This window comes from Aplysia californica, unplaced genomic scaffold (genome assembly GCF_000002075.1).
Source record: "Aplysia californica isolate F4 #8 unplaced genomic scaffold, AplCal3.0 scaffold00001, whole genome shotgun sequence".
Taxonomy (NCBI): Eukaryota; Metazoa; Mollusca; class Gastropoda; order Aplysiida; family Aplysiidae; genus Aplysia; species Aplysia californica.
The window spans coordinates 5,700,300-5,709,102 of NW_004797271.1; positions in this window are offsets into that span (position 1 = coordinate 5,700,300).

An 8,803-nucleotide genomic window follows, 5' to 3' on the forward strand; every position below is an offset into this window, starting at 1 on the left:
TTCAACCTCATACCTCATACCCCTGTACTAGTAGGAACAAGCTTGTTTTATGTATCCTTCTGTAAATAAAAGAACAAGAGATCGTGAAATTTTAGTGATTTTAGTAAGTTACTGTGACAACTTTTCCCATTTAGGAACAAACCAGTTTCATTATTAAAGAATGTAAACAAATTTTAAATGTACAAAAGTTTTAAAAAGGCACATAAAATTGTGGTAGCCAACCCGGTAATTTGCCATTTACAACAAAAAAAAAGAAGTTTCATTCAGCTATATTGTAAATATAATGTTTCACATGATCGTCGGTCGAGGCAAGCTGGAAAATAATAAACGGGGGGTATGGAATAAGGAGTGGGGGTTCAGAAGGAGTTTTACGGCACTTGCAACACAATAAGGTCATAAAAGTGCTGAAGATTAGATGTGTTACAAGTGAATAACTAACACAAAAAAGATGGAGGGTAGATAGAGACGCTAGATTTTTTATAGGAGAGAAGAAGCATACCACACCAGAGCACCCGTCAATCACCCACTGGGGTAAAGAGAGGGGGTGGAGATTGAGCACAAAAAAAGGAAAATTAATAAGACGGGGAGGGGGGGGGGGGGGGGCTTATTCGATGCCTTAGAGTGGTTATACCTTAGAGTAGTTAGAATGAAGCATCAGTTTTTACCTTACTGGTCACTGAAAATTCCCATGGAAGCCTTAAAGCTACCATTTTGACATAGTTAGACCGATTTCGGCTTAATTTGATTGTGACCTCTTTTGTAAGATTGTTTTGGCAAGAATTTTAGGACGCTCGCAATTGCGTAATAAGGTCATATGAGCGCGCGGGACGCGAGTTAGACTTCTAGTTGATTTCACAATGTGTATTTTAAATTTTCAGTTTTGGTAGGAATTAACTTTGAATTTAGCCCGGGTGGCTGCTGAAGCCTACTCTTATCGATTTTAGTACCACCAAGGGACCTGTAACATGCGCAACTTGGAACACGGGACCTCCTAGTATTTATATTTGTCGAGACAACAACAAACTGATAACAACAAATAGAAACTGATAACAAGTGATAACAACAAATAACAACTGAAAACAACAAAATAACGACAATTGTAAACACAAAGTCCTAATTTAGTTGCATTTACTTGGTTCTTAAGGAAGTCTGACATCGGTATTTAACTTAAAGAATGAAATTCGTGCAAAAGGAGAGATTCTGCGCCCCTCCAATTTCACATATTTAACTCCAGAAGTGGTGGCCTACGTGTTGATTCGCCTCGTGCTTCGTGACTCCCCTCCCTTCCAGGCGTGGGACATGGGCTCGTCCTCCGCTCCTCTTGACCAAAGATAGTACAAGACAAGATGGGCCACTTCTCTCTTTGAGCCAATTAAAAAAGTGTCCTCAAAATTTGGTGGCGCCCTCTTCACAAAAGCGCACTCTTTGCGAACAGAGTTACCCTACTTGAGTTTTAAAAAATCAAAGTGAAGCTAGCAAGTTTTGGGACAAATTTCGGAAGAACGCTTTTTAAAAATGATTACGCTGACAAAAAACCTCTTCCGGAGGAAAAGGAGATGGTTTTCTTCGTTTAATTTGACTTTAGAATGAAGGGCGAGAGGTCATTAAAATTTTAAAAAACCTAAAACTCCGCACTGAACATACCCGAACTGCTGATGAACAGCAGTCGATCTGCGCACGCAAGGAGGTGCTATTCCTATTCTTCTTCTGGAAAAACGAAAGAGAGCTTCAAAACAGACTGCAGCGCCATCTGAAGCAAAGAGCATACTTCCTGCGGACACTTTTTAGGCTGAGTGGCCCATCTTGTCTTGTACTATCTTTGTCTTGACAAAGTATCGTCGTCGAAGGCCGAAGGGCTCCCTCGATACCACAGCACAGAGGCGGGGAGCCGCAGACATAGGAAGAAAGAATGTCGATGTCCGATAAGACGGGTTATTGTTCTTGTTGTTGATTCTTCGTACGAAAGTGGAACATCGGCAGGGATCTCCCTTTTCAAAAATGTATTTTTGTTCTCCAAGTCGTGTTTCCAGAAAGTTGAGTCAGGAGGAAACCACGGTTCTTCTTTACCATCCACATGCTACTTTTTTGTCTACTTTGCATTCTGTGATCACTGACAAGATCGTTGTTGAGTTGATAAAAAAGAAAAATCTTCTTTGCGAAATTGTCATGCTTTCTTTTGCGCTGACTTTTCAGAAAAGTTATTTAACACCGTTCTTTACTTTCACATTTTGGACAAGAAGCCAAAGCTTATAAAGTCGAGATAACAACAATAACAACTGATAACAATAAATAAGAACTAATAGCAACAAATGACAACTGATAACAATAAAAATAACGACAAATATCAACACAAACGTGGTCCTAAGTTAGTTTTCTCCCCGATAAATTGCTACTTTCGATTTTAATGTAAACGAAAAATGGGACGCAACTCCCCTGTCATCGCTAAAGAATAGTCTACTTTAGTCAAAGATAGTGAATAACAAGATGGGCCACTCAGCCAAAAAAGTGTCCGCAGGAAGTATGCTCTTTGCTTCAGATGGCGCTGCAGTCTGTTTTGAAGCTCTCTTTCGTTATTCCAGAAGAAGAATAGGAATAGCACCTCCTTGCGTGCGCAGATCGACTGCTGTTCATCAGCAGTTCGGGTACTTTCAGTGCGGAGTTTTAGTTGTTTTTAAAAATTTTAATGACCTCTCGCCTTTCATTCTAAAGTCAAATTAAACGAAGAAAACCATCATCCTTTCCTCCGGAAGAGGTTTTTTGTCAGCGTAACCATTTTAAAATAGCGTTCTTCCGAAATTTATCCCAAAACTTGCTAGTTTCACTTCGATTTTTTAAAACTCAAGTAGGGTAACTCTGTTCGCAAAGAGTGCGCTTTTGTGAAGAGGGCGCCACCAAATTTTGAGGACACTTTTTTAATTGGCTCAAAGAGAGAAGTGGCCCATCTTGTTATGTACTATCATTGCTTTAGTGATAGGCCGATACCACAATTTAGATATCGATGTCGATATCTAGTACTTTTTCAAGGTATCGATACCGATACCTCGATACCTAATGCTATAAGTAACATACGACGGGGGTAATAAGTAAAGACAAAAATACAACTATACTTTTCAAAGTATTTAGGTAATCGTGTCTAGACATGTTGTGACTATTTAGCTGAGACTCAAACAAAAATTATTTGTAAGAGAGAGAGAGAGAGAGAGAGAGAGAGAGAGAGAGAGAGAGAGAGAGAGAAATAAATACCCAAATGTGAGAATAAAAACAAAAACTAAGTGAAGTATGGGAGGAAAGTCAACTTTGCAGAAAATTTTAGTATTGGAAAATAAAAACACAGGAGTTCTAAAAAGGCAATTCAATTTACCAGATTTTTAGCAACTTAAATTAAACCAATGAGGATAAATCAGGGTTGTCAGTGAGGATTTTGCAAAATCACTAGATAAATCTAGATTTCATGAAAAACTTATCTCTTTTTGTTAAAACATCACTAGATTCATTTAAAACGCTTGCCCCCCCCCCCCCTACGAAAACTTATCAGTTTTGATAAACAAAAAATTCTCAAGGCCCAAGTCACTTGCTATGGCAGCCCTGGGATAAATAACACCAAAGATAGTACAAGACAAGATGGGCCACTTCTCTCTTTGAGCCAATTAAAAAAGTGTCCTCAAAATTTGGTGGCGCCCTCTTCACAAAAGCGCACTCTTTGCGAACAGAGTTACCCTACTTGCGTTTTAAAAAATCGAAGTGAAACTAGCAAGTTTTGGGATAAATTTCGGAAGAACGCTTTTAAAAAATGGTTACGCTGACAAAAAAACCTCTTCCGGAGGAAAAGGAGATGGTTTTCTTCGTTTAATTTGACTTTAGAATGAAGGGCGAGAGGTCATTAAAAAAAACAACAACCCTAAAACTCCGCACTGAACGTACCAGAACTGCTGATGAACAGCAGTCGATCTGCGCACGCAAGGAGCTGCTATTCCTATTCTTCTTCTGGAAAAACGAAAGAGAGCTTCAAAACAGACTGCAGCGCCATCTGAAGCAAAGAGCATACTTCCTGCGGACACTTTTTAGGCTGAGTGGCCCATCTTGTCTTGTACCATCTTTGATAACAAATAGGTATCGATGTTTAGAGCAGGTATCGGTACCGATACCGATACCTATAGGTATCCAAAGAGTCTACATAACAAGAGGGGCCACTTCTCTCTTTGAGCCAATTAAAAAAGTGTCCTCAAAATTCGGTGGCGCCCTCTTCGCAAAAGCGCACCTTTAGCGAACAGAGTTATCCTACTTGAGTTAAAAAATCAAAGTGAAACCAAAGATTTGTGAAACTAGCAAGTTTTTGAATGAATTTCGGAAGAACGCTTTTTAAAAATGGTTACGCTGACAAAAAACCTCTCACGGAGGAAAGGGTGATTGTTTTCTTCGTTTAATTTGACTTTAGAATGAAAGGCGAGAGGTCATTAAAAAAAAACAAAAAACTAAAACTCCGTACTGAACGAACCCGAACTGCTGATGAACAGCAGTCGATCTGCGTAAGCAAGGAGGTGCTATTCCTATTCTTCTTCTGGAAAAACGAAAGAGACCTTCAAAACAGACTGCAGCGCCATCTGAAACAAAGAGCATACTTCCTGCGGACACTTTTTTTGGCTGAGTGGCCCATCTTGTTATTTACTATCTTGAGGTATCTAGGTATCGAGTATCTGGTATCTATACCTGCCCATCACTAGTCTACCTCCAGTTGATGATCGGGTTGTGCCAGTGAAGCAGGTTGCCTGGTTGATCACATGAATATTAATTTTTGAGGCTGGAATCAAAGTATTTTTTGTGTTAGATCTATCAGTTATTTTTGTTGTTATCGGTTGTTATTTGTTTTTATCTCGACAAAGATAAATACCCGGACCTCTGAACTTTTTTCACCCTTATCTGAGAAGGCGAAGTCAAGTGTTAGATCTTACCTACCCTAAGATCAGGGGTGTGCCTGAAAGACACCAATATAACGGAGCCTGGAATAAGTTTAGTAAAAGAGAGTAAGAAAGCGTCAGGAGCCCAGAGGAGGGGGCGGGGGAAATGATGGAGTGGGGAAAGGGGGGGGGGCAGAAAGTGGGGATGAAAGCAAAATACGAAGGAACATTACTAGAGACCAGGAAAGGGGGAGGAAGGAGGAAATTATATAGAAGAGCGTTCTCCATCTCTGTCTTGTTTCGAACCTGGGACCTATTGGATGAGAGGCGAACACCGTGCCCCTAGATCGCGAGAGCCCACGATTGTGCCCTTCAAAGTCAAACGCGTTTGTTTGTCACACCGCGAATCGAAAAGGGGTTGTATTGTGAAAAAAAAGAAAAAGAAAAAAGAGAGATAGCTTCTTTATTCTTTGAGAGAAAATCTGGTTGGACCCCAATCAGTTCAATTGAATGCGACTGGCACTGTACACTGCGGGTGCTCATTGGCAGGATTGGTTCGGATCGGAAAATACTCTTCTTGCCCAGAAGTTTATTTGTTGTTGTTTATGTTGTTTTTAAAACCGATTCAATCCCTTGCACTTGCTGAGTTAGTAGATGAAAAATTCCCCGAAAATGCAGCATCTCGACATGCTTTGAGAAAGAGGGTTGCGAAGTCAATTTTCACGCCACCGGTAACGGCATAAATTGATCATCACTGGAAAGAGAATGGAAATGAGAATCAAAACCAATGGGCTTATTACCAGCTCCTATTAGGTCTAGGCTAGCCTAGGTTTAAGTGTAGGTCCAGGTCTAAATCTGAAGAATCAGAGCTGGCTGGTCCTGTTTCAGTGGTGGGCCTAGGCGAGGTCAAACACAATGTGGTATGAAACGAGGGGTGGTGCATTCAAAGCACGATTATGGAATTGTTTTCTTTTTTTTTCTCCCTGCAGTCAAATATAGCAAATAACAAGATGGGCCACTCAGCCAAAAAAGTGTCCGCAGGAAGTATGCTCTTTGCTTCAGATGGCGCTGCAGTCTGTTTTGAAGCTCTCTTTCGTTTTTCCAGAAGAAGAATAGGAATAACACCTCCTTGCGTGCGCAGATCGACTGTTGTTCATCAGCAGTTCGGGTTCGTTCAGTACGGAGTTTTAGTGTGTTTTTTTAAAAATGACCTCTCGCCTTTCATTCTAAAGTCAAATTAAACGAAGAAAACAATCACCCTTTCCTCCGGAAGAGGTTTTTTGTCAGCGTAACCATTTTTTAAAAAGCGTTCTTCCGAAATTCATTCAAAAACTTCCTAGTTTCACTTTGATTTTTAAAACTCAAGTAGGATAACTCTGTTCGCTAAAGGTGCGCTTTTGCAAAGAGGGCGCCACCGAATTGTGAGGACACTTTTTTAATTGGCTCAAAGAGAGAAGTGGCCCCTCTTGTTATGTAGACTCTTTGCTGCAGTCAAAGTTAGATTACCAAAATATTAAGAAAGAACTACCCTTAGTGAGCCTTCGCAATGTACTTTTTTCAAAAACCCGATCGCAGTTTTACTGAACACGTATACGCGCATTCTGAAAGGACAGGTTCCCGACTCAAGTTGCCAATAGGTGCGGTCCGCCTGAGACCCTGGCCTAATTTAACCCTACAAGGTCTCTCTCTCTCTCTCTCTCTCTCTCTCTCTCTCTCTCTCTCTCTCTCTCTCTTTCTCTCTCTCTCGGTCTCTCTCTCTATCTATCTATCTCTGTCTGTCTGTCTGTCTGTCTGTCTGTCTGTCTGTCTGTCTGTCTGTCTGTCTGTCTGTCTCTCTCACACACACTCTCTCTCTCTCTCTCTCTCTCTCTCTCTCTCTCTCTCTCTCTCTCTCTCTCTCTCTCTCTCTCTTTTAATATATTATTTCTCTGCCCCCCCCCCCACCTCTCTGCGACTAATGTTCTGTCCTTTCTTTTCTTCTGTAATCTATCTATCTATCTATCTATCTATCTATCTATCTATCTATCTATCTATCTATCTATCTATCTATCTATCTATCTATCTATCTATCTATATATCTATCTGTCTGTCTGTCTGTCTGTATGTCTGTCTGTCTGTTTCGATAATTTCAAAATCGTAGACTATTCTGCAGTGTCTAATATTAAAGGGCATATTAGAAACCGCTCTGTCGTGATTTCTAAGCTCATCCGGGTTCAGAGGTAGCCTACAGTGTTGCTTGATTGGAAGGTCTTTCCGTGTATTTTATGATAATGTTTTATTATACTTTTCAGTTTCACATTTCTTTCGTTTAAAACGACAGAACCAACATACTAGGTCCGGACGAATAATGCATAATATCTTAGTGCTTAGCCAGGAAACTGCATCTAAAAATGATAACAAAAATAAATTACATTTATATAGCGCTCAACCCCGATTTACGTACACAGGCTCTGAGCGCGTTACAATACTGTACAACGTACAACAGTAACATAAAACGTGTTTTGGCTGAAACAAAATTACTCCAAATATTCATCTTATTAATTTAGAAACAGAAACGACTTCATCAGACATTTGAATGAATCAAAAGATTTGATCTATCTTTAAGTACTTGGTAAAGCATTCCAGATCTTGGGGCCTTGGTATTCAAATGTCCTTTCACCCATTGTTTTAAGTCTACTTCAGATGTATTCTTTCGGGTAGAAAAAAAGTGGGGAGTTCTCAGACCTTTGCCTCATATTATGTCTTAATGTAGCACAAGGCCAGAATAATAACCAGAACAACAACACAGTAGCAGCAGCAGCAGCAACAACAGCTACAAAAACAACAACAACAACTTATTTATTTATTATCATTATTATTATTATTATTGTTATCATCATCATCATCATCATCATCATCATCATCATCATCATCATCATCATCATCATCATCATCATCATCATCATCATCATCATCATCATCATCATCATCATCATCATCATCATCATCATCATCATCATCATTATAATTTTGATTATTATTATGCTTCATGTTGATGATGATGATGATGATGATGATGATGATGATGATGATGCTGATGATGATGCTGATGATGATGATGATGATGGTGATGGTGATGATGATGATGATGATGATGATGATGATGATGATGATGATGATGATGATGATGATGATGATGATGATGATGGTGATGATGATGATGATGATGATGATGATGATGATGATTTTTATTATTTTCTGTTTAAAAAATTGCGCTCTCAAAGTAAGTTAATGAGATTTGCAATTTGATTGTAAGCCCAAACGAGATTCTTTCCAGCGACTTAGCAACTGCATGCCTGGTAGCCTCACTAGCAGACTACCGTCCAGTCAAAAAAAACAAACAAACTTTTTACTTCCCCCATGGGTAGGCCTACAATAGTTCCCAGAAGTTGGCCTTTCCACCCTACTCCACCCCCCCCCCCCCCCAGTCCCCTTTTAATGCAAACATTAAAAATATGAAGGATCCTCAATCTGATGGCAGGCCTTCAGGAACACATACGCTCGTGCTTCGGATGTGGGTGGTTGGCGGGTGCTCTGTGTGGTTTGTTTCTTCTTTCTTATCAAACATATATCGTCCTTATCTCCCCTTCTTCTTTTTATGTTTGTTACTCTCTTACAACACCTCTAATCTTCGGGCGCTCATATGACCTTATGCAGTTGCGAGCGCCGTAAAAACTCTATTTTAAAAAAAAGTACGGCGGATAACGTCCCGGTGACTGTAGCACTCTCGCTCTGCATTCCTACTTCTGTCGTGTGGATCGGTACATATATTCTTTTCTGGCGAGGCTCTGTAACAGATGCTATGTGAGTGAACAACCCGAAAGAAATACTCAGACAACAGACTGCATGGAGGCAGATACAAATTAATT